The 27,360-nt window shown below is 45.9% G+C and overlaps 2 long non-coding RNA genes across 4 annotated transcripts in view; both read right to left on the bottom strand.

Annotated features, from left to right (window-relative positions):
* The window catches only part of LOC142068651 (uncharacterized), a 160,976-nt gene that overhangs the window by 85,847 nt on the left and 47,769 nt on the right, over positions 1-27,360 (bottom strand). The window lies entirely within an intron of this gene.
* LOC142068621 (uncharacterized) lies at positions 4,512-5,968 on the bottom strand. Its single transcript, XR_012664498.1, has 2 exons — positions 5,638-5,968; positions 4,512-5,050 (listed from the first exon to the last, which is right to left on the bottom strand). It is a non-coding gene; the product is annotated as an uncharacterized LOC142068621 (long non-coding RNA).

Raw genomic sequence — 27,360 nt, 5'->3', positions numbered from 1 at the left:
CATGGGTGTTTTTCCCACAAAAAAACTTAAATACTTCATTGAACACATTTGCCTTTCTGCATTATTACTGATAATTCTACCATATCCATCTAGCAATAGACCATTACTAGTGTTCCAAATATACTTAAACTCCCAATTGTCCTCTACTCTGCAGCTTCTGTTTTACACTCATTACTACTGACTTCCTCTTTCTTCCGTTTGTCATATATTCATGTTTTATAGTTACCTTCACCTTCCCCTCTAAACCAGACCAGTATTTTAACCAATACAGCCTTCTTCCTCAATTGTGGCTTTTGGGCCTTCTTGTAAAAGTGTTCTTAAACAATTCCCAATTACCATTCCCCTTTTTTTAACCTCTTCCTCCCAGCTGATTTGTTTCAATTTTTTTCATCTTTATGAAATGGCCCTTTTAAAGCACCAATTATATATATATCAGTGATCTGGGCTTTATTCTGTTTACACATTATAAATGTGTAATCAATGTGTAATGTGTGATCAAGTCATGACAATTTGAACCTAAGCTATAATTAATTTTAAATTCTGGGATCAGTTCCTCTTTAATCAGTCAAAATGTGGTCTAATAGAGTCCCCCATGTTGGGTGCAATACTTTATGAATTAGGTAACTCATCTATAATATTTAGAAATTCCAGGGATGTTCTAGTACTGGCAGCATGAGACTTCCAAAATGTGTGACTCAAATTGAAGTCCCCACAGCTTTTTTCCCTACGCATTATAGATAGGTGCCTAAGGATCTAGTCATCCTGTTCCCTAGTGTGATCTGGTGGTCTGTAGAAAACACCAATACCCCATCATATGCTTTACTTGCAAGGACACTGATTCATAAGCATTCAAAATTATTTTCTTTTGAGTTGTCAGTGACTCACAAACAGGAATGCAATTTTTGACAGAGTGCAACTCCCCGCTTTTGCTCACTCAGTCCCTCCTAATTAGGTTATAATCATTGAGGTTAGCATTCCAATCATGCAGATCATCCCATCAGGTTTCAGTAATGCTCAACTAGATCAAATTTACGCTCATAAATGAGTAATTCCAATTTATCCTGTTTGTTATCCAGGCTCCTAGCATTGGTGTATAGGCCATTAAAAAATTTCTTCTCTTCACATCCTGTGGTTCCTTGATTAATTTTGTTCTTAACACCCCAATTTTGGGCTAAATAAGTGCTCATATCTTCTCTTATTTTACCCTCCCCTTTTGTTATTAATTTAACACCTTCCTAACGAGCCTAGCCAGCCTGGCCCTAAGGATATTTGTTACCCTTCTGCTGAGCTGGAGACAATCCAAATTATACAGCCCCGTCTCCCCACAGAAGGTGGATCAATGTTCCACAACACCAAAACCTGGCCCGCTCAGGTAACCGTCACCGTATGTCTCCTGGGTGCTGGCAGACGCGGTACTGCATTGCTACACAGTAGCAGCAACCCATTGCCTTCTGGCAGCAGACGGTGCAATATGACTGGTAGCAGTCATCGTCATGTCTGAGGTGCTCCTGGCCACGTCGGCCAGGAGCGCCTGGGCAGACATGGGCGCAGGGACTAAATTTGGAGTGACTTGACCAGGTCATTCTCTTTAGTCCTGCAGTCAGTCCTATTGAACCGTCTTATGGTGAGCAGGCAGGCGATACGGATTGCTAGCAGTCGTACTGTATCATCTTCTGCAGGGCAGGCAAGAGATGAGGATGGCTAGCAGTCGTATTGCAACATCTCTGCCGAGCAGCCATGAGATGTGGATGGCATGCAGTCCTTCTGCACCGTCTGCTGCCAGCCAAAGATGTAAAAGATAGATGGAGTGGATCAAAACAAGAAATAGATCAGATTTGTTTTGTACTCATTTGCTTCCCCCCCCCCCCATCTAGGGGACTCATTCCTCTAGGTCACACTGCAGTCACTCACAGGGAAGGTGCAGCGAGGTAAATCTAGCCACATATCAATCAGAGGCCAGACTAACCTCCTTGTTCCAATAAGAACAATAACTTAGGTGCACCATTTCTTATTGGAACCCTCCGTGAAGTCCTGCCTGAAATACTCCTTGATGTAAAGCCACCCCCTTTGTTGATTTTAACTCCCTGAAGCCAACCCTGTAAGCCATGTCGTCAGCCACCCCTCCCTCCATCAGAGCAACAGCAGACAATAGTTCCGCGCCTTTTTTCTGTGCGGACGCCATACCAAGGCAAGTGTCATAAATATAAAGGGAAGGGTAAACCCCTTTGAAATCCCTCCTGGCCAGGGGAAAGCTCCTCTCACCTGTAAAGGGTTAAGAAGCTAAAGGTAACCTCGCTGGCACCTGACCAAAATGACCAATGAGGAGACAGGATACTTTCAAAAGCTGGGAGGAGGAAGAGAAACAAAGGGTCTGTGTGTCTGTCTATATTCTGTCTTTGTCGGGGGTAGACCAGGAATGGAGTCTTAGAACTTTTAGTAAGTAATCTAGCTAGGTACGTGTTAGATTATGATTTCTTTAAATGGCTGAGAAAAGAACTGTGCTGAATAGAATAACTATTTCTGTCTGTGTATCTTTTTTGTAACTTAAGGTTTTGCCTAGAGGGGTTCTCTATGTTTTGAATCTAATTACCCTGTAAGGTATCTACCATCCTGATTTTACAGGGGGGATTTCTTTATTTCTATTTACTTCTATTTTTATTAAAAGTCTTCTTGTAAGAAAACTGAATGCTTTTTCATTGTTCTCAGATCCAAGGGTCTGGGTCTGTAGTCACCTAGGCAAATTGGTGAGGATTTTACCAAACCTTGTCCAGGAAGTGGGGTGCAAGGTTTTGGGAAGTATTTTGGGGGGAAAGACGCATCCAAACAGCTCTTCCCCAGTAACCAGTATTAGTTTGGTGGTGGTAGCGGCCAATCCAAGGACAAAGGGTGGAATATTTTGTACCTTGGGGAAGTTTTGACCTAAGCTGGTAAAGATAAGCTTAGGAGGTTTTTCATGCAGGTCCCCACATCTGTACCCTAGAGTTCAGAGTGGGGGAGGAACCTTGACAGCAAGCATGGAGGCCGCTCAGCTCACTTTGGCAATTAGGAGCACATTAAACACCACACGCATTATCCAGCAGTATATGCAGCACCAGAACCTGGCAGAGCGATACCGGGCGAGGAGGCGACGTCAGCGCGGTCACGTGAGTGATCAGGACATGGACACAGATTTCTCTGAAAGCATGGGCCCTGCCAATGCATGCATCATGGTGCTAATGGGGCAGGTTCATGCTGTGGAACGCCGATTCTGGGCTCGGGAAACAAGCACAGACTGGTGGGACCGCATAGTGTTGCAGGTCTGGAACGATTCCCAGTGGCTGTGAAACTTTCGCATGCGTAAGGGCACTTTCATGGAACTTTGTGACTTGCTTTCCCCTGCCCTGAAGCGCATGAATACCAAGATGAGAGCAGCCCTCACAGTTGAGAAGCGAGTGGCGATAGCCCTGTGGAAGCTTGAAACGCCAGACAACTACCGGTCAGTTGGGAATCAATTTGGAGTGGGCAAATCTACTGTGGGGGCTGCTGTGATGCAAGTAGCCCACGCAATCAAAGATCTGCTGATATCAAGGGTAGTGACCCTGGGAAATGTGCAGGTCATAGTGGATGGCTTTTTGCAACGGGATTCCCTAACTGTAGTGGGGCCATAGACGGAACCCATATCCCTATCTTGGCACCGGAGCACCAAGCTGGCGAGTACATAAACTGCAAGGGGTACTTTTCAGTAGTGCTGCAAGCTCCGGTGGATCACAAGGGACGTTTCACCAACATCAACATGGGATGGCCGGGAAAGGTACATGACGCTCGCATCTTCAGGAACTCTGGTCTGTTTCAAAAGCTGCAGGAAGGGACTTTATTCCCAGACCAGAAAATAACTGTTGGGGACGTTGAAATGCCTATATGTATCCTTGGGGACCCAGCCTACCCCTTAATGCATGGCTCATGAAGCCATACACAGGCAGCCTGGACAGTAGTCAGGAGCTGTTCAACGACAGGCTGAGCAAGTGCAGAATGGTGGTAGAATGTGCATTTGGATGTTTAAAGGTGCGCTGGCGCAGTTTACTGACTCGCTTAGACCTCAGCGAAACCAATATTCCCACTGTTATTACTGCTTGCTGTGTGCTCCACAATATCTGTGAGAGTAAGGGGGAGACGTTTATGGCGGGGTGGGAGGTTGAGGCAAATCGCCTGGCTGCTGGTTACACGCAGCCAGACACCAGGGCGCAGTACGCATCAGAAAAGCTTTGAAAACCAGTTTCATGACTGGCCAGGCTATGGTGTGAAAGTTCTCTTTTTTTCTCCTTGATGAAACCCCCCACCCCTTGGTTCACTCTACTTCCCTGCAAACTAACCACCCTCCCCTCCTCCCTTTAATCATTGCTTGCAGAGGCAATAAAGTCATTGTTGCTTCACATTCTTGCATTCTTTATTCGTTCATCACACAAATAGGGGGACGACTATCAAGGTAGCCCAGGAGGGGTGGTGGAGGAGGGAAGGAAAATGCCACACAGCACTTTAAAAGTTTACAACTTTAAAATTTATTGAATGACAGCCTTCTTTTTTTTGGGCAATCCTCTGTGGCGGAGTGGCTGGTTGGCCGGTGGCCCCCGCACCGCGTTCTTGGGCATCTGGGTGTGGAGGCTATGTAACTTGGGGAGGAGGGTGGTTGGTTACACAGGGGCTGTAGTGGCGGTCTGTGCTCCAGCTGCCTTTGCTGCAGCTCAACCATACACTGGAGCATACTGGTTTGGTCCTCCAGCAGCCTCAGCATTGAATCCTGCCTCCTCTCATCACGCTGCCGCCACATTTGAGCTTCAGCCCTGTCTTCAGCCCGCCACTTACTCTCTTCAGCCCGCCACCTCTCCTCCTGGTCATTTTGTGCTTTCCTGCCCTCTGACATTATTTGCCTCCACGCATTCGTCTGTGCTCTGTCAGTGTGGGAGGACAGCATGAGCTCAGAGAACATTTCATCACGAGTGCGTTTTTTTTTCCTTTCTAATCTTCACTAGCCTCTGGGAAGGAGAAGATCCTGTGATCATTGAAACACATGCAGCTGGTGGAGAAAAAAAAGGGACAGCGGTATTTAAAAAGACACATTTTATAAAACAGTGGCTACAGGTTTTCAGGGTAAACCTTGCTGTTAACATTACATACATAGCACATGTGCTTTCGTTACAAGGTCGCATTTTGCCTCCCCCCACCGCGTGGCTACCCCCTCAACTCTCCCCCCACCCATGGCTAACAGCGGGGAACATTTCTGTTCAGCCGCAGGCAAACAGCTCAGCAGGAACGGGCTCCTCTGAATGTCCCCTGAAGAAAAGCACCCTATTTCAACCAGGAGACCATGAATGATATCTCACTCTCCTGAGGATAACACAGAGAGATAAAGAACGGATGTTGTTTGAACGCCAGCAAACATACACTGCAATGCTTTGTTGTACAATGATTCCCGAGTACGTGTTACTGGCCTGGAGTGGTAAAGTGTCCTACCATGAAGGACGCAATAAGGCTGCCCTCCCCAGAAACCTTTTGCAAAGGCTTTGGGAGTACATCCAGGAGAGTCGTGAATGCCAGGGCAAATTAATCCTTTCACATGCTTGCTTTTAAACCATGTATAGTATTTTTAAAAGGTACACTCACCGGAGGTCCCTTCTCTGCCTGCCGGGTCCAGGGGGTACTGGCTCCAGGTCCAGGGTAAGAAACAGTTCCTGGCTGTCGGGAAAACCGGTTTCTCCGCTTGCTTGCTGTGAGCTATCTTCTTCATCCCCAAAACCTGCTTCCGTGTTGCCTCCATCTCCATTGAAGGAGTCAAACAACACGGCTGGGGTAGTGGTGGCTGAACCCCCTAAAATGGCATGCAGCTCATCATAGAAGCAGCATGTTTGGGGCTCTGACCTGGAGCGGCCGTTCGCCCCTCTGGTTTTCTGGTAGGCTTGCCTCAGCTCCTTCAGTTTCAAGCGGCACTGCTTCGGATCCCTGTTATAGCCTCTGTCCTTCATGCCCTGGGAGATTTTGACAAAGGTTCTGGCATTTCGAAAACTGGAACGGAGTTCTGATAGCACGGATTCCTCTCCCCATACAGCGATCAGATCCCGTACCTCCCGTTCAGTCCATGCTGGAGCTCTTTTGCGATTCTGGGACTCCATCATGGTCACCTCTGCTGATGAGCTCTGCATGGTCACCTGCAGCTTGCCACGCTGGACAAACAGGAAATGAGATTCAAAAGTTCGCGGTTCTTTTCCTGTCTACCTGGCCAGTGCATCTGAGTTGAGAGTGCTGTCCAGAGCGGTCACAATGGAGCACTCTGGGATAGCTCCCGGAGGCCAATACCGTCAAATTGTGTCCACAGTACCCCAAATTTGACCCGGCAAGGCCGATTTAAGCGCTAATCCACTTGTCAGGGGTGGAGTACGCAAATCGATTTTAAGAGCCCTTTAAGTCGAAATAAAGGGCTTCATTGTATGGACGGGTGCAGGTTTACATTGATTTAATGCTGCTAAATTCGACCTAAAGTCCTAGTGTAGACCAGGGCTTAGTTATCCCTGTAGAATCCCAATGAAGTACATAAATAAATGTCAGACTATAGTCCCTTCATTTATGTCTGTGCAATACGGCTCTGTATGCAGTTCTAGAAAAAAAACAGTTACTTACTGTGACGAAGTGGGACTGTTCTTAATGTTTCCTCTGAATAGTGTGGGGGTGCCTCAGTTTCCCCTAGGCAGTTCTTAAGTATCTAGGGGGTGGGGTAAGGGTGTATGATCATTGCAGAGCCCTAGAGGGCAGGTGTGTGCAGGAGTCTGGACACAGAGAATGGCCAACTCCCTGTTTCCTGGCAACTGATGGCTTGGGCCCTTCCCCCCCTGCAAGGTGAGAGCTAAAGGGTTGGAGAACAAAGGAATCAGGTGACCACCTGGCCCGGGAAAGGAACAAAGCCCAGAGGAGGAGGGGCTGGAGGGGGTTTTCAGTTTGGGGCTGGCTGGGACATGGAGTGAAGTGCAGACGTGGTTGTCTGGCTCACTGCCCCCCAGAATGGACCCAGCTGAGGGGTCCCGTTCTCTGCACCTGCAAGCTCTGTTTTAGACCATGTTCCTGTAGTCTAATAAACCTTCTGTTTTACTGGCTGGCTGAGAGTCACGTCTGACTGCGAAGTTGGGGTGCAGGACCCTCTGGCTTCCCCAGGAGCACCGCCTGAGCGGACTCGCTGGGGGAAAGCGCACGGAGAGGCAGAGGATGCTGAATGCTCCGAGGTCAGACCCAGGAAGGTGGAAGCTGTGTGAGCTGTGTGTCCTGCAGACAGGCTGCTCACAGAAAGGCGACTACCCCAGAGTCCTGACTGACTTCATGGGGAGCAGTTCCAGAGCATCGCCCAGGGACTCCGTGACACTTACCTTTTGTAACTGTTGTTCTTCAAGATGCGTTGCTCATGTCCATTCCATTGTAGGTGTGCGTGCCCCCACATGTGTGGTTGTCGGATACTTTTGCCTTAGTGTTATCTGTAGGGCTGGCTGTGGCACCCTCTGGAGTGCTGCGCTCATGCCATGGTATATCAGGAGCCACTGGCCCTGCGCCCTCTCAGTTCCTTCTTGTTGACAACTCTGACAGAGGGGCAGGAGGGCGGGTAATGGAATGGACATTAGCAACACATTCCGAAGAACAACAGTTCTGAAAGGCAGGTAACCATTGTTTCTTTTTTGAGTGCTTGCTCAATGTCAATTTCGTTCTAGGTGACTCACAAGCAGAATCCACGGAGGTGGACTTGGAGTTCACAGTCTTGCAGATTAGAGTACTGCTCTGCTGAAACCAGTGTCATCTTGAGCTTGCTGGGTCAGCGCATAGTGCGAAGCAAATGTGTTGATGGACAACAAGGTCGTGGCATGGCAAATTTCTTGGACTGGCACCTGAGCAAGGAAGGTCACTGATGACGCCTGCCCCCTAGTTGAGTGAGCTCTCTCAGTCACCAGTGGGGGCACCCTCTCCAGCTCAGAGCACTAGTGGATTCAGGCCGAGATCCATGATGAGATTCTCTGGGTGGACACAGGGCAACCCTTCATCCTGTTTGCGACAGCAACAAACAATTGTGTAGACATACAGAACAGACTTGTTCTATCTATTAGAAAGCAAGTGCCCACCTGACATCCAGGGTATGCAGCCTGCATTCCTCATCCATCGTACGAGGCTTTGGACAAAGGACTAGAATATATGTGACTAGGAGGCACATGTCTTGACCAGTATGGAACTGGGAGACTACCTTGGGCAGAAAAGCAGGATGCGCACGCAGCTGGACCTTGTCCTTACAGGAGATCATATTAGGTGGTTCCGACGTAAGCGGACTGATCTCGGACACCCTACAGGCCAAAGTTATGTCGACCAAAAAGGAGACCTTCCAGGAGAGAAGCAGGAGGGAGCAGGAAGCAAGGGCTCGAAGGGGGGCCCCCATGAGCCTTGACAACACAAGATTCAGGTCCCAAGGAGGGACTGGGTCCCAGACATGTGGGTAAAGGTGCTCCAGACCTTTCAGGAACCGTGCTGTCATGGGATGGGCGAAGACTGAAATGGCTACCAGGTGTAGTATCTTGACCAAAAGATAGTGACAGGCCCTGGAGCTTAAGGTGCAGCAAATAGTCCAGGATGTCTTGCAGCAGGGCCTCTTTCACATGAATGTGATGAACTGAAGCCTAACACTAGAACCATTTCCACTTTGCCACATAGATGCCTCTGGTGGAGGGTTTCCTGCTGCCCAGCAGGATCTGCTGAACACCAGCCAAATGCCACCGTTCTTCCCCACTTACCCACGCAGTAGCCAGGCCATCAAGTGCAGCGCCACCAGGTTTGGATGCAGTAGACTGCTGCGATTCTGGGACACCAGATCTGGCCGAAGAGGCAGCTGCAGGGGGGTGGCTGCCAAAAGACTCAGCAACATGCCGAATCAATGTTGATGAGGCCACCCCGGGGCTGTGAGGATGACCGTTGCTTTGTCTTGCTTCACCTTTAGCAGGACCTTGTGGATTAACGGTATCGGCAGGAAGGCGTACATCAGCACTCCTGACCACAGGATCAGGAAGGTGTCCAACAGCGAGCCCCTGTCAATTCCCAGCAGAGAAGAGAACATGTGACGTTTTCTGTTTGTGTGAGGCCTTGCTGGTGGGCTTGCCCTCGCAGGGAGCCTTAGCAGCTTCCACTGCCACACTTGGTGCCAGCTGCAGCACTCTTAGCTCTCCAGGCGCTGGAGGCTCAGAGGGTGTAGACTGCACTGTCAGCTTGGGCCCTTTACCACTCCCTGGAGTTAGTGGTGGGTCCTTTTGCAGGGGAGGAACTCCCCAGAGATGAGCCCTTTTGCGGGTCCAAAGCGGACGTGAGGCCTGAGCAGCCTTGGTTGGGCTTGTTCGGTGCTGTCATCTTCATTTTATTCTTCAGCACCAGGGATCGGTGCTGGGAGGAGCCCAGTGCTGGGGGTGTGCTACGGACAGAAGTCGATGGGCTGGGTGCCGGTTCGGGCTGTGCTGCCTCCAAAACTGGGCATAAGGCAGCCTGCATCAGGAGAGCCCTGAAGCATATGTCGCACTCTCTTTGTGTCCGAGGACGAAAGTTCTGGCAGATGTGACAGCACTTCTTTATATGGGTTTCCCCGAGGCACCGTAGACAACTCTCGTGCAGGTCACTAACAGGCATAGGCCTGTTACACCAAGAGCAGGGCTTGAAACCTGGAGTCCAGGGCATGCCCCGCATGGGGCAAAGTCCTCCCCGGGACACTATCTAACCAAACACTTCACAGGAACTTAACTAACTAACCAACAAATCATTAAACAGCTAGAAGCACAAAAGTCTATGATAAAAGACAAACCATTGACCGCTTGCGAAGCAAGGGACAGAGATGCTCCAAGTGACCACCATAGGTGATGAGAAGGAACTCAGAGGGTGCAGGGCCAGTGGGGTGATGAGCACAGTACTCCAGAGGGCACCACAGCCAGCCGCTAAGGCAAAAGTCTCCGATGACCATGCATGTGAACGCTCACACCTACAATGGAATTGACATGAACAAGCACTCGAACAAGAACCAACAGTACTATAGAGAAAGCAATCAGCATCACTTGTTAGTGTACCCTATGTGGCTATGGAATTCTGGTTATTACTGAAGATATTTTCATTGAAATAATATGCATGTAGTAATGTGCAATTAGGGCTTTATCTTGCAAGGTGCGGAGTACCAGCAAAGTCTTATTGAAATCTACCCATTTCTTCCCCCAGCATACACCCTATGCCAAGTGCTGCGCCACCTACACCTGCTCTGACCCTTGGGGTGGAATCACCAGATGCCTAGTTAAAGCAGCTTTAGGGATGCTTTGAGCGGCTTCAGTCTTATTTGGAGGTCAGGATCTGGATCTGCAGCTCTGCCTTTGGAGAGGGGCAAAACCAAGAGGTTCTATAAAGACATATGAAAAAATCATCTCCATGCACTAAGGAGCAGCATCTCCATCTGCAAAGCCGAAGAGGTCTGGCTAATTCCACAACCATAGGGCCAGGCCTACAATGGACATGGAGAGCCCTTAGTTGGTAAAGTTATTATTAGACTGAATAGAATCCAGCTTGATCACATATAGCTGTATTGGTTCTGCCATGTCAACAAGTCAAAAATAGATTCAAGAGATGACTCAGACACACAGAGGCCAAATCCAAACCACGCCCCCAGGCAGCAGAAATCAGCGCAGTGCTGCTGTTCAAGGAGGGCAGGGGTGGATGATGTGACAGGATGCAGCAGGTCATTTTCCATGAAAGCTCCCTGCCTGGCTACGCACAGGGGCATATGAGGACAGGACTCAGGCAGTAGGGATGCTGTCAGAGGATCTGCTATGCACATGGGGAGCTGGTTGAGCACAATGCAAATGTATACTCCGAGTTGCTACATGGACTTGGGGAAGGACTCTTGCCCCCCTGTATATCTGGCCAATACCGGACTCATCTACTCTGGCCAAACACTGAGATGTTGATTTATACCAGAAAGCAGATCTAATCAAATAGGAGGTGTTGTTTTTACACAGAAAAGTGAATAACTATTATTTAAATAATTAGACTATAATCAGAGATAATATTTTAAAGAAAGATTTTCAGCAGCTAACTTACTCTGTAGCCTTCCTACACACATCTGTTAAGTTACCCACTTTCACTTGATTTAAACAAAATATATTTACAGTCTGCCACAATAAACTGACAAATATCTTTTAAGTTGGACTTTATCAAAATGCATCACATTGTATCAGGAGACTATAGAATGAAAACTGGGTAATGAATGACAGCATTCAATAGTACAAAGCAAAAATGTCAGCAAAAATGGTATTCTTGCCACGTCCCAAGTAGTATGTAGTTCAACATCTTTGTAATTTCAAAATCTCTGCTCTGCTGCATTGGTAAACCAGGAATGTGTATGTAATCTATGGTTCCCAATATACTACAGTAGGGAAAAAGACCTTTTCTTCAAAGATGCAAAATTGAAACATGTAAAAAACCTGCAATATTTCAAGATAAACAAAGTCTCTAATTATAGTCAAGTTTTGGTGAACCATAAAAACCTGCAGGGCTGAGTGAACTGCTGAAGTCAAACCACATGGAAAAATTCCACTGCTAAAACACTTATGGGGCTTACTTTTGAATATCTCATATGGGGCTGGTTGTGATTTCAGAGAGAACAGACAAGAAGATCCTGGTGTCTGATAAGACTGATTACCAAACTCAATGGAAATGAGTAAAAGTAACCTGATGTTACATCCTGATGTAAAGTAACCCCCATTACCAAGATCAGCAGAGTTGGTCCTACCCCCACCTGCCTCCTGGCAGAGGGAACATGTCAGGGATGTGATCAGAAAATGCTGCGCTTCAGGGATCCTAGCCTGCAGTGTGGTCTTTTGTGGGGGATGTTGTAGCCAGGCATTTGCTCTGAGTTACACCTGGGATTGAACTGGCCCTGGCAGTCCCAAGAAATGAGGATGCGCAAAAGCAACCTTTGCTCTTCTTCTCCCACAGCTGCTCTGAGCAGAATCTGACACAGCTGAGGATCTAGCCCAGGACTGGGCCCATACTGTATACAAGAACAAGTCTTTTATTTATTAAAAACTGTTTTTGTATTGCTAATCGTATTTTAAAGAAAGCTAAAAAAAGATGTTCCAAAAAAATCCGTGGCCCTCCTACTAATTCAGTGGTCAGACTAAAACCTCTTAGTCTATCAACTATATCTTATTGATCTAGTTCAGGGGTAAGCAACCTATGGCATGCGTGCCAAAGGCAGCACGCGAGCTGATTTTCAGTGATACTCTCACTGCCCGGGTCCTGGCCACCAGTCTGGGGGGACTCTGCATTTTAATTTAATTTTAAATGAAGCTTCTTAAACATTTTAAAAACCTTATTTACCTTACATACAACAATAGTTTAGTTATATTTTATAGACTTATAGACAGAGACCTTCTAAAAACATTAAAATGTATTACTGGCACACAAAACCTTAAATTAGAGTGAATAAATGAAGACTCGGCACACCACTTCTGAAAGGTTGCCGACCCCTGATCTAGTTGATGGAAGGAAGTTTATAGTTAATATGACACCCCATTAGCTCCCATGATGTTGAGTGATAAAATATTCCGCTTGCTTTTGTCTTTGATATGTGCATGTTCATCACATTGCATGATAGTGAACAAGGACAGTTTATTAGATATGACCACATTAGCACACAGTTTACAACACAACAGAGAAGCATCCCTATTCAGGAAAGCACTATGGTAGCCTTTAGAGTAACAGCTATATTAGTCTGCATTCGCAAAAAGAAAAGGAGTACTTGTGGCACCTCAGAGACTAACCAATTTATTTGAGCATAAGCTTTCGTGAGCTACAGATGCAGCCGATGAAGTGAGCTGTAGCTCACGAAAGCTTATGCTCAAATAAATTGGTGAGTCTCTAAGGTGCCACAAGTACTCCTTTTCTTTTTATGGTAGCCTGTTATGCGGGACTCGTAAGGTTACCCTCAAATCCCAGTATACCAGCACACATTCCTGCTCTCACATCATTGCCCTGTTACTCTAAATTACTCTCTTTCTCCACCCACCTTCATACCAAGGGTAGAAAGAGAGAAGCTCCAGTTATCAGACTTTAGGAAATGTCAACTCCTTTATTCTTCAGTCCACAGCTCACCACTTACTAGTGGGTGAAAGAGCAGGAAGAGTCTCCTGTGAGAATAGCAATACTGCTCCATAAAGCAGCCAATAGCTAGTGCAGAAGAAAGGTGCACCCTTCCACCCAGGAAATTCAGTGTCTGAGACTAGTTGCAGGAGTAAGGGTTGCAGGATCAATGACCTCCCTGGGACTACTGGCATGAATAAAGGATGCATTACTTCTGCAAACCTGTCTGGTCTTTTCTGGCCAGAAAGCAGAAGCCTTCTTATGTATTTCAAAAGGCAGCATAATGCACTGTCTCTCTGCAACCAAGTTGGTTCAGATTTAATTTCTTTTAAGCCAACTCAGCTCTCTACAGTTGCTTCTTTGTACTGTGCATAAAGTGGATTTTTGAAGTGGCAATACATCAAGATATGGAATTTTTGCAAAGTCTATTGAAAATAGCTATTCTGAGTTTTAACTAAAGAGTTTACTTCATCATTTTAGCTATGAGGATGTTTAACAAAGAAATAAAATGAACTAAAAAAAAATCAACAAAATATGGCACAGTGAAATATGGATTTTTTTTTAGCCATGCTATTAAACAGCCACCACAAAGGCATTAGGACCATATCTTCCTCCAACAAGCCTATACAAACACCAACATGATTTGTGAGTACAATCTGCATTTGGGCATGTAAACTGACATCTTTGCACACAACGCAGGTAATGGCATAAAGCAATCATTTGCATGTGCAAATACATGTCTACTGGGTCAAATGTGAGTTTCTGTAGGTCCCAACAGCTGCTCTTGAAAATTTAGTGAATATACTTTCCGTACACCATTGGATTTTTTGTTATTATTTGTATTACAATAGTGCCTAAAAGACCTAGTCATGGACCAGGACCCTGCTGTGGTAGGTGGTGTACAAATACAGAACAAAAAGATGGTCCCTGCCCTCAAAACCTTACAGTCTAAATATAAGGAAACAACACAACAATATTGGTTTACAGTAGGCAGTGATCTCTGCACAAGGGTAGCTTATCTACTGTCAAGTTTTTGGTAGGCATGACAAAGAAGAGTTTTGAGGAGGGATTTGAAGAAGGAGAACAACACAGTTCTGCAGATGTTTACTGGGAGTGCCTCCCAAGTGTGAGGGGCAGGATGGAAGAAACATGGAACAGTTTGTTTGAAAATATAACAATTGGGCATTGGAGGCTAGCATCCTGGGCTATCAGAGGCTTGTGTCAACAGCTGGATTGCTAATGAGATGACTGGTAGGGTGGGAATTGACTGTGAAGGGCCTTGAAACTGAAGACAAGCAGCTTGTCTTCAGTGTGATAAAGGAGGAGGAGCCAGTGGAGGGATTCAAAGAGAGGGGTCAAGTATCAGAGGGGTAGCCGTGTTAGTCTGGATCTGTAAAAGCGGCAAAGAGTCCTGTGGCACCTTATAGACTAACAGACGTACTGGAGCATAAGCTTTCGTGGGTGAATACCCACTTCGTCGGATGCACGTAGTGGAAATTTTCAGAGGCAGGTATAAATATGCAAGCAAGAATCAGGCTAGGGATAACAAGGTTAGTTCAATCAGGGAGGATGAGGCCCTCTTCTAGCAGCTAAGGTGTGAACACCAAGGGAGGAGAAACTGCTTTTGTCGTTGGCCGGCCATTCACAGTCTTTGTTTAATCCTGAGCTGATGGTGTCAAATTTGCAAATGAACTGAAGCTCAGCAGTTTCTCTTTGAAGTCTGGTCCTGAAGTATTTTTGTTGCAGGATGGCTACCTTTAAATCTGCTATTGTACGTAAAAGAATAAATGGACACAAATCAGATGTCAAGAATTATAACCTTCATAAACCAGTCGGAGAACACTTCAATCTCTCTGGTCACGCAATCACAGACATGAAGGTCGCTATCTTAAAACAAAAAAACTTCAAATCCAGACTCCAGCGAGAAACTGCTGAATTGGAATTCATTTGCAAATTGGATACTATTAATTTAGGCTTAAATAGAGACTGGGAGTGGCTAAGTCATTATGCAAGGTAGCCTGTTTCCTCTTGTTTTTTCCTACCCCCCCCCCCCCCAGATATTCTGGTTTAACTTGGATTTAAACTTGGAGAGTGGTCAGTTTAGATGAGCTATTACCAGCAGGAGAGTGAGTTTGTGTGTGTATGGGGGTGGGGGGGAAGTGAGAAAACCTTGATCTATGCAGGAAATAGCCCGACTTGATTATGTAAAGAGTTGTCACTTTGGATGGGCTAGCACCAGCAGGAGAGTGAATTTGTGTGGGGGGGTGGAGGGTGAGAAAACCTGGATTTGTGCTGGAAATGGCCCACCTGTTGATCACTTTAGATAAGCTATTACCAGCAGGACAGTGGGGTGGGAGGAGGTATTGTTTCATATTCTCTGTGTGTATATAAAGTCTGCTGCAGTTTCCACGGTACACATCTGATGAAGTGAGCTGTGGCTCACGAAAGCTCATGCTCAAATAAATTGGTTAGTCTCTAAGGTGCCACAAGTACTCCTTTTCTTTCAGGGAGATTGAAGTGTTCTCCTACAGGTTTTTGTATATTGCCATTCCTAATATCTGATTTGTGTCCATTTATCCTTTTACGTAGGGACTGTCCAGTTTGGCCGATGTACACAGTAGAGGGGCATTGCTGGCACATGATGGTGTATACTACATTGATGGACGTGCAGATGAATGAACAAGTGATGGTGTGGCTGATCTGGTTAGGTCTTGTGATGGTGTCGCTAGTGTAGATATGTGGGCAGAGTTGGCATCAGGGTTTGTTGCATGGATTGGTTCCTGAGTTAGAGTTACTATGGTGCGGTGTGTAGTTGCTGGTGCGAATATGCTTTAGGTTAGCGGGTTGTCTGTGGGCGAGGACTGGCCTGCCTCCCAAGGCCTGTGAAAGTGAGGGATCATTGTCCAGGATGGGTTGTAGATCACTGATGATGCGTTGGAGAGGTTTTAGCTGAGGACTGTATGTGATGGCCAGTGGAGTTCTGTTGGTTTCTTTCTTGAACTTGTCTTGCAGCAGGAGGCTTCTGGGTACGTCTGGCTCTGTTAATCAGTTTCCTTATTTCCTTGTGTGAGTATTGTAGTTTTGAGAATGCTTGGTGAAGATCTTGTAGGTGTTGGTCTCTGTCTGAGGGGTTGGAACAAATGCAGTTGTACCTCAGTGGTTGGCTGTAGACAATGGATCATGTGGTGTGTCCGGGATGGAAGCTGGAGGCATGAAGGTAGGCATAGCGGTTGGTGGATTTTTGGTATAGGGTGGTGTTAATGTGACCGTCACGTATTTGGACCATGGTGTCTAGGAAGTGGTGACATCCCTAAGAGAGGGGTGACATGGTCAAATTGACAGGCTCGGAAAATGATTTTTGCTGCAGCAATTTGAATGGATATGAATAAGTCAAGACTGAATTTTCATGGCCAGAGAGAAGAATGTTGCAGTAATCAAGACCCAAGATAATGAGAGCTTAGACAAGAGTTCTAGCTGTGTGGATGGATAAGAAAGGCTTAGAGATGCAGAAAGAATTGGCAAGATTTAGACATAGCCTGCATGCAAGAATCTGGAGAGAGGTCTGTGTCGAAGATGACACCCAGGTTATGGGCGTGACAGACAGGCAGGATGATTGTATTGTTCACAGTGATTGAGAAAGGAGATAGTGTATGTAGAGGGATTGAGCGGGAAATCTGACCCTTTGGTGTTAAATAAACATTATCTTTAGGCCAAATACTTTAAGGGTAGATCCTGAGCAGTGCTGAGACCTGACAACAGTTGTAGTTGCTCAGAATCAAGCTCTTACCTTTTGTTTTTTGACAAAATGATCATTTAATATTTTATTATGGTAGTATTCAGAGGCCCCAAATTAGGACTAAAGTTTCATTGTGCCAGGCACTGTACAAACAGTCCTTCCCCAGCCCCTGTTCCTCTGAATATCATGAAGATCTGTGAGGATTCTTTAAAAATGTTGCCCCCATTGCAAACAACTTGCTGAAGTCTTCCTAAACAATGAAACGGGGACACTAAATTTATTGCAACTGACATTTAGTTTAGCTTCCAACATTACCTATGGCAGCCAACATAGAAGATAAAGGGAAAAAACAATGGTTATTAAGATTAAAAATTTTCAAGCAAATAAATAATGAGGGATAAATTTACAGATCCTCCAGGCATTCACCTTACAGAAATGAATGTCTAGATTTCAGTGCAGACTTATTAGATCTCTTTTTTGGACAATAACATGGAATTTTTCGAAGCCTGGCTCACTTACCAGGAGCACAGAGCTGTTGGAGGAAGTTGAGAGAGAACAGGATATTATTTATTAATACCACTTTAATGTAGGCTGCCTCATTCAGCAAGGCAAACTTGGCTCGAAAAAAAAAATTCCTCCTCCTGTGGGAGGCATCTTTTAAATTAAAATGATTCAGACAATATTCTGGCTGATCAAAAGGCTTTAGCCAATTTCCTTCTGACCATATCCATCTCTGCTCCCACAGTAAAGCAAAGGAGCACAGGCCTTCAGGCACATACACTGGAGTAACAATATTTTTAGATCTTTAATCTCCTGAATGGATAGAGCTATATTAAATATGGATTACCTTTCTTGACTAGAGATAAAACTGAACGGAAAGAGAAAAAAATAACACTGAATAAGAGAGAGGAATCATCATGAATACAGACCACCCCCAAAACATACAGCTCTGTGTTGTAGTTATTACAGTATCAGGTTAACAGGAAAAGTAACACTTGACAATCCAAGAATGTTTCTTTTGAAGGAAAAAAGAAGAGATGATGCTTTCCAGGGCAGCTACTTTGGCATTGTTTTATTCATTTATTTCTTCTTACTTTAATTCAATTCCTTATATACCTTGTAAAATAGCAGGCTCTAAATTTCAGAGTAACAGCCGTGTTAGTCTGTATTCATCAAAAGAAAAGGAGTACTTGTGGCACCTTAGAGACTAACCAATTTATTTGAGCATAAGCTTTCGTGAGCAACAGCTCACTTCATCGGATGCATACTGTGGAAAGTGTAGAAGATCTTATTATATACACACAAAGCATAAAAAAATACCTCCTCCCACCCCACTCTCCTGCTGGTAATAGCTTATCTAAAGTGACTCTCCTTACAATGTGTATGATAATCAAGCTGGGCCATTTCCAGCACAAATCCAGGCCCTAAATTGGTTCTCACTTAAATAAAGGGTAACTCCACTGGAGTTATTCTAAGAGTGGTATAAACAAGATTAGAATCATGCCCATAAGGTTGTCATTGTACAGAACTGCCTCTGTATATAGACCACATTATAAGATTACCTTTAATAAAAGGTTATTGCACCCTTCCTTCCAAATTCCATGGAGTTCATTCTAATCATGCAAACTCTTTGTTTCCCAAGACCAGCCTTATAGAAAGAAACAGTACTGCTTTGATAAGGGACCTCTGAATACAGCTATTTCTATTTATAAATGAAAAGCTGCTCTTTCAATTATCTTTTCACTGTTGTTATTACAGTCAATAAAGTACCTAGAGCGGTTCCTGTTGTCAGTTTAAACATTTTCATCCAAGCGTCAGCATAGGTTCTCTTTTTGTCAATCCAATTTGTGCTTGTTAGAAGACTGTACTTTTTTACAGACCTGCAGATCAGGTAGATAGCAGTCCAGTAGCTAGTATTTCACTTGGAACTAATGGTTTAGGCATGTGTCATGACTGAGGAGGGTTAACACTGAAAAAATGGAGACAAAATGAATGGTTAGGAGGGATTTCAATGCTAAATGTTCAAGTACCCAGTGACAAGTTGAGTATTGGATAGATGGACACTGGATGTTGGGCAATACTGGGGTTCTGAGAGAGTTCCAGAAACAAGGGGCAAAAAGACAAGCATCAAAAGGAATAACATGGGCATGTATAGCACTGTGAGGTAACACTTTTAGCTTTAGTGAGAGTAGGTGAGCCTTGGTCCACTAGCCAGCTGGAATATCAGCTAGGTTGCATAAATAGTCTCATCATTACCTCATGACCAATGTAGTAGATTAAGGCAGGATAAGAGATCAGCCCATGCTCTAAAAAGTCCCCCCCCCCCTCAGTTTTGCCATTCAACCTCAAAGACTTGAACAAGCCATACCTGGATGGCTGGGGCCTGATGTCCTGTGAAACTGACTGAGGGAGAAGCAGATTTCCTAGCCGAAGGCTCACAACATTCTCACTATTTACTCTCTTCAATACATGGAAAAATGGCAGTCCCAGTACAAAGGCTCTAGTGATTACCCCAGGATCCAAGTCACTGGACTAGTCTCCTGGGAGTTGCTGCCTTTCATGACTATTTATAGGCCTCAACTCTTTTGAGTATATAGCAATAATGAAAAACTAAGCTAAAACTCTAGGAGAGAGATATGAAGGAAACCCCTACAATACACACATTTTTCTAATCTGTTGTACATATTTAATCCTCTTTTACAGAAAGAAAAACAGCTTTAGCTACTGCCTCCAACAACAGTAATAATAAGGTGCCTAGCTAGACAACCAGAGTGATGATAAATAACTGCTTTTTTCTAAAGCATAATCCTTTGATTTTCAGGACATTTTTATTTTGTGGTTTATCCTGCAAATGATTCCATTCCCAAAATGGCCTGGGAGACATCAGTAATTCAGACTAGCTGGGACAGTGGAAAAGATCTCAGTGGGCATGGCTACTAGCTAGAGTTTCCTACAGAACCACCCCCATTTTTCAGTGACTGATATGGTTGCCAACCCTCCAGGATTGTCCTGGAGTCTCCAGGAATTAAAGATTATGTCATGTGATGAAACCTCAAGGAATACATCCACCCAAAATTGGCAACCCTAGTGACTGACCTAATTTAAAGCTAAGATAAGCTCCAAATATAATGAAGTACTCCGCCTCTATGCAGAAGAATATTCTATTGCTTATTACACTGGGCATGTTCTTACTCATGGTGTGTCCTCCACTAGCAGTACTCCTGCTGTGACGAAGAGCTGCTACATTAAAGAGTAGGAGGACTAGAAAGGTTCAACAAGGATAAGTGCAGGGTCCTGCACTTAGGACGGAAGAATCCAATGCACAGCTACAGACTAGGGACCCAATGGCTAGGCAGCAGTTCTGCGGAAAAGGACCTAGGGGTTTCAGTGGACGAGAAGCTGGATATGAGTCAGCAGTGTGCCCTTGTTGCCAAGAAGGCCAATGGCATTTTGGGATGTATAAGTAGGGGCATTGCCAGCAGATCGAGGGACGTGATCGTTCCCCTCTATTCGACATTGGTGAGGCCTCATCTGGAGTACTGTGTCCAGTTTTGGGCCCCACACTACAAGAAGGATGTGGAAAAATTGGAGAGAGTCCAGCGAAGGGCAACAAAAATGATTAGGAGTCTGGAACACATGACTTATGAGGAGAGGCTGAGGGAACTGGGATTGTTTACTCTGCAGAAGAGAAGAATGAGGGGGGATTTGATAGCTGCGTTCAACTATCTGAGAGGTGGTTCCAAAGAGGATGGTTCTAGACTATTCTCAGTGGTAGAAGATGACAGGATAAGGAGTAATGGTCTCAAGTTGCAGTGGGGGAGGTTTAGCTTGGATATTAGGAAAAACTTTTTCACTAGGAGGGTGGTGAAACACTGGAATGCGTTACCTAGGGAGGTGGTAGAATCTCCTTCCTTAGAAGTTTTTAAGGTCAGGCTTGACAAAGCCCTGGCTGGGATGATTTAATTGGGGATTGGTCCTGCTTTGAGCAGGGGGTTGGACTAGATGACCTCCTGAGGTCCCTTCCAACCCTGATAGTCTGTGATTCTATGAAAGGGGCTGAGAGCACAGTTACAGAGTCTATAAAGTTTTTTAATGTGTCAACAGAACTCAGCCTTAACTGCAGTCACCTCAATCAGCAACCAGTCACTGATCTCAACACTCCCATACAAATGAACTTAGAGATAAAGGTTGCTCAAGTGTATTTCAGCATTCATCAATGCAAAGTAAGAAAGCAAAGCAGACAACATCCATACTTAACAATACCAGTCTCTAAGCATTACTTACAACTATCATGACACCAAAGCCTCACCAGAGCCATGCCAAACACTTTCAATTCAACAGTACACACAATGCATACAAAAAAACCCTGTTACTTACTGGTTAGTCTCTAAGGTGCCATAAGTACTCCTTTTCTTTTTGCGAATACACACTAACACGGCTGTTACTCTGAAACTTACTGTAACTGTGGTTCTTCAAGATATTATGCAGATGTGTATTCCAAGTAGGTGTGTGCATGTCCTGCGTGCTGGAGCCGGAGACTTTTGCCTAGCAGTACCTGTAGACGGGCAGTGCTTGTGCCTACAGCTCCTCCCCAGACTATACAAGTATATATATGGATACAAGAAGTTATCCATTTAGAGATGGTCTGTGCAGACACCACTTGTCCATTCATGTGGTCCACATACATACGAACAGGCAAGACAAGGCATGAAACTGTTCATTCTGTTCAGATAAAAGGCTAGACAGATGCCTAACATCTAATGAATGGCAGTGTTGCTCCTTCGGGGAGGAATGTGGCTTAGGGAAAAACCACAGGCAAATACACCGCCTGGTTCCAATAAACTGAGACCACCTTGGATAAGAACTTTGGGTGTGGCCAGAGCATTACCTTGTCCTTACAAAAGTGTGTGTAAGAAGGCCCCACCACCAGAGCCTGCAACTCACCCATGCCCCTGGCAAAGGTAATGGCTATCAACAATGCAGTTTTCTGAGACAGGAGGGGCAGTGGACAGGATGCAAGGGGCTCAAATGGAGGCCCCATTAGAGTGGCTAAAACTGAGTTCAGGTCCCTCTCGGACCAGAGGATGCAGGCGGAGAAGTCCTTTCAGAAATCTTGTCACCATGGTGTCAGAAAAAAGCAGATTTTCCTTCAATAGAGGGATGAAACACCGATATTGCTGCCTGGATGTGGTCAATCTGCAGGAACACCCTCGATTTCATGGAGTCTGACATGGCCCCAATTAATTCTATTTGTTGAGCAGGGACCAAGGTTGACTTTGTGGTGTTTAGAATGAGTCCCAATTGGTGAAGTAAACTGAGCATGGTGTTGACATGTGCGAGAACCTCCTCTCTGGAGCTGCTGCTGAGCAACCCGTCATTGCGGTAGGGGAAGATGTGGATTCTCTTCCTCCTGAGGTATGCCATGACCACTGCCATAAAGACTTGATGGGCAGAAGACAGGCCAAACAGGAGAAAATGGCATTCTCCTACTAAAAAGAGAAGAAACTTGCTGAGACTCAGCAGAATGGCCACAAGAAAATAAGTATCCTGAAGGTCCAAAGCAATGAACCAATGATTCTCAGACAAAGCAGGGAAGTTAGCTCAGAGAGTGACTATGTGGAACTTCACATATTTGATTAATTTGAATCTGCAAAGGTCAAGGATGGGCCTCATCCTGCCCTTGGATTTTGATATCAGGAAAACACAGGGAGAAGAAACCGTGACTCTGGCAATGTTCCCTCTAATTTTTGACAGGCCGTGTGTGCAAAAAATTTCTTCTGTGCAAATTTTTGTGCACGCGGTGTTTCACCGTGTGCGCGGGGTTTAGGATCTGTGTGTGCACGGACACGTACACAGCTTAGAGGGAACAGTGGACCTTGGGGTTCTCACAGAACCTCCTCCACCGCCCCCAATATTAGCAGAGAGCAGTGTCTCGTGAGAGTGGTCCCTGAAGAGGGACAGGGATGGGGGTTGGGGAGAGGGTATGGAGAAGAACTGGATGGCAGTGTCTTGGACCCAGCTGTTGGCTGTAATCAAGACCTAGGCATTGTAAAAGTGGGTCAGCCTGTCCCCAAAGGAACGGGAGGACAATGAAGGTGAAGGAAGAACTGGAACGGAGCTCTAGACCAGGGAGTTAAAATGGGCGCTTAGCAGTTGTTGAAGGAGGGCAAACAGACCAACTGGTCCCCGAGTTTGGGTGCTTTCTCTTGTGAGACCTGTTCCTCTTCCTAAGGTAGTGTGACGTTGCACTCTATATGTTTATGGAAATATGCTTAAAAGTGTAAATATAACATAACTGGAATATGCTTTATGCTAGATACGCCATGTAACATAACTTTGCAAAGGTTATGATCTACTGAATATATTAATCCTATTTGTATGCATCTATCATTTTTATATCTGAAGTTATGAGTGTTGGCTCTATGCTTGTATTTGAAGTGTTTGCTGTAGGAAACACATAAGGGAGGTTTAGCCAACATATTGTGAAGGGACTATTCAAGTAATGGGGGGTACTTAACTAACAATGGACTTTGGGAGACGCCAATCCGCATCTGAGCTTTCCTGGGAACGTTCAAACTTCAACATAAACAATGGTGTCAGCCTGCAAAAAGCTGAATCATTCATGGACATGTGACTTGCCCAGGTGACTACAAACTCCATCTTGTTGCTGTAATTTTGCACAGAAGAAAAAAGGGGTTTCTGCCCACAAGAGAGAGAATATAAAAGGCCCTGGAAGCCTCTCCTTTTTTGTCTTCAGCTGGCTCAAGACCCTGGGTCTGTGTTGCAGCAGGCTTATGTGTCTGGCTCAACAAGGAGTCCCAGGCTGACAGGGAAAATGGGCTCAGAGGTAGTTTCAGCACATCAGGTGACAGTCCCAAGGGGGTCTCTGTGACCAAACCCGTCAAAGGTAGTCTCACCATCTCAGAGAGAAGGGCTGCACAAAAGGAATCTGTAGTCTATACTGGCTGTTGCTGCTGTGCTCCATAGTGGCATCTCTGCGTGCGGAGTACATATACCCCCAAAGACTTCAAGGTAGCCCTCAAATCCTTAAAGGAATGCAAGCTTTCATTAATCTTGTTCAAAAACCACTGCTTGGACATCAAAAGGCAAGTCCTTAACCACTTGCTGGACATCCAAAATGATGCCCAAGTTTTGGAGCCAGGAAATCCTCCTCATACTAATCACAGAGACCATTGTCCTGGCCAAGGTGTCCGCAACATCGGGGTGGACTGCAGAGACGTCTTGGTCACCAAGTAGCCCTTGGCAACAAATGCACAAAACTCATAATGACAAGCCTCAGGCAATTGCTCCTCAAATCTGGACATATACGACTTTCTCAATTGCTCAGCTTTGGACAGCAGATCTTGCTGGTTCATGATCCTCATCTGTAATGATGATGAGGTGTTTATCTTTCTGCCGAAAAGGTCCAGCCACTTAGAGTCTCTGTCCTTGGAGGCGGACTTGACCCTGCCTTTCTGGATCCTGTCATTCAGCCCTGTGACCTCCAGGGAGTTCATTGCTGGATGGGAATAGAACCTCTCATATCCCCACACAGGCACAAAATAGTGTTTCTCCAAGCACTTGACCACCAGAGTATTGAGGCTGGCATACCCCAAAGGACTCTCACAGGTTTGAGCAGCACATCATTAATTGGGAGGACCACCCTCCCCAGGACAGACAGCTGGATAATGTCCACGAGTTTATGGGTATTCTCCTGGAAAAACTCTGCTTGAACATGGAGGGATGAGGCCACCTAATGTAAAAGGTCCTGGTACACCTTAAAGTCCTCTGGGATGGAAGGGAAGTACAAACCAGGGAGCACAGCATCATCCGGGGACAAGAATGAGGCCCTTAGCTAAGCCATAGTCAGGTTCTGCTCTTGGGGTAGAGTCTCTGGATGGGGAAACGCTGGCGGCTCCACGGGAAGGGCAATCATGGGTGCCTGGACGTGCTGCTGATCTACAGCCACCAATATCACATGTGCAGGCAATTTTGCTTTTGACCTGGATGACAAGCAAGACCTCCAGGAGTGAGGAGCTTCCCAGTGAGCTCAAGGGGGCCACTAGTATGGTGTAGGTATTGGTGGCCCATAGGCACTGGACCAGGGACTGCCATCCTGGTCTCAGGACACATGCCTATCCTAGTAGCCATACTGGTCCACCAGTGGCCTTCGGCCCACCTCTGGCAAAGTGGAGCAGGAGGATAAGGATCCGAACCCTGATGTGGAGGAGTCTCTGGATCTTAGAGATATGGGAGGAGCAATTCCAGAGGGGGCCAACAGGTGATAAGACTCATCTGTGGCCCAGAATGAGGTTGGAATCGGCATTCCAGATGTAGCTGGTACTGCAGGCAAGGTTGGTCCCAGAGCAAACAGCAGTGCCAGCATGCCTGAATGCCTTGACATAGAGGATGGTGACAACCATTAAAGAAGCATCTGCAGCATCTACTGTGTCAGTGCCAAGGAAGGGCCCAGTAACAAAGACCTGGGTGCCATATCCATCCTAACCACTGGGAGGGGTGCTTCCGGATGCTGTGCCAAAGTGCCCAAGAGTTCAGTGGTATGCTCCAATAGGGTGGCCACTGCAGGTGCCAGCCTCACCAAATCATGGACCAGTGGCACAGACGGGACCAAAAGACAGAGTAGGTCTCCTGCAACCTGGTATGCTAATGTCACCAGCATCGCTCCTGTCAGTACCAGACTGAACAGATGCCTGGAGGCCAGAACCAGAGTTGACTGTATGGGGTTTCTGCCCTCCCTACCCTGTACCAAGGGATGGTCAGAGGTACCCATGCCATCCTGTGCACTGGAGCCGGTCCTGTGCCAGTCCACACTTTTCTTAGGCGAGGCAGAGGAGTCACCCCAGGACCTGGAGTGCTCACAATTGCTCTTCTGAGACCTTATCAGTGGCTCCTATCGCTCTTCAGAAAGGCACCTGCCCCAGAATGAGAGGCAGCAGTACTTTCTGAGCCCAAGGGCAAGCTACAGCCTTGGTACCAAGTCAGTCCACATGGCCTGTTCAAGCAGGTGCTGCTTGAGGTGAAGATCTCCTGCCATCTGAATTCTCATCTTGAACGATCTACAGATCCAACAGCACTTCTTAAGGTGGGCTTTGCCAAGGCAGAGCAAGCACTGTGTATGGGGGTCACTGTTGGGAATTGCCACTCCACACAAAGGGCAATGCTTGAACCCCAGTGAGGGCACCTATAACTTATTTTTCTTTTCCACTAACACTAACCATTAACAACGTACAATGAAATAAGTAAGGTTGTGAGCCAACAACTGCACGGAGCTCTGACTCCAGCCAATGGGCAGTGAGAAGGAACTGAGGGGGCTGCCTCATATAGTTAGGGGAGGGGCTATAGACATGAGGTGCGAGCACCACCCATCTACGGGTACTGCTCGGCAAAAGCCTCAAGCTCAGATTCACGGGACACACACTCACAAACACACCCAACCCTACTTGGAATACACATCTGCCCCTACTTAAAGAAGAACTGAAATATCACAGTGAAGAGAGAGAGAGAGAGAGAGAGAGAGAGAGAGAGAATGTTTTAAAAGATATGCAAAAGGACTTGTTAAATAAAAAAGGAAATCTGTAAAAAGACCAGTAAAAATATAAATGTTAATCAGAAACACCCCAATACATTTCCCCCCATAAATATTTAGAGAGGGGCCTAATCCAAACTCCTCTTTATCTACAGAGGGTGGGGGATGCCTGATGCCAGAGCCACCTCTACCACTAAGGAGCTCCTTCACCAAGAGAATACTCTGATGGCCATTTCAAGTCAGAATCCAGTCCATAATGAACAACTGTATAGATAATTAAATCTGCTCATTGGTGTAAGCAGCAGATTTTCCCGAACGCTAGGGGATACAGTTTTAAGCAGTTCACACCTAAACCCTGTATAACACTTTGGAAATTTAGGGGTAACTGAATGAATATTTTGTAGCAAGTCCTCTCTAAATCCATTGCTGAAAAGCTGCCCAACATCACTAAACTCCACAATTGAAATTGAGATGAAATCACCCTATCAGAGACCAAATTCAGTTCTGGCACAATGGGTTGACATTCTCACTGAGGCCAATGGGATTTCTGCTTACTTACCCCAGGACTGAAGTTGCCAACACCCTCTTTCCCCTACTCCTAGTTTGTCTTGAGCTCCTCCCTTTTCACAGTTACATAAGAACAAAAGAATGTCCCTACTAGGTCAGACCAAAGGTCCATCTAGCCTTCCAACAGTGGCCAGTGCCAGGTGCCCCAGAGGGAATGAACAGAACAGGTAATCATCAAGTGCTCCATCCCCTGTCGCTCATTCCCAGCTTCTGGCAAAGAGAGCCTAGGGACACCATTCTTGCCCATCCTGGCTAATAGCCATTGATGGAGCTATCCTCCATTAATTTATCTAGTTCTTTTTTGAACCCTGTTATGGACTTGGCCTTCACAACATCCTCTGGCAAGAAGTTC

The sequence above is a fragment of the Caretta caretta genome, chromosome 12, assembly GCF_965140235.1.
Source record: "Caretta caretta isolate rCarCar2 chromosome 12, rCarCar1.hap1, whole genome shotgun sequence".
Taxonomy (NCBI): domain Eukaryota; kingdom Metazoa; phylum Chordata; order Testudines; family Cheloniidae; genus Caretta; species Caretta caretta.
The sequence above is the reverse complement of the archived record's forward strand: the minus strand, read 5'-3'. Positions and strand labels throughout refer to the sequence as shown.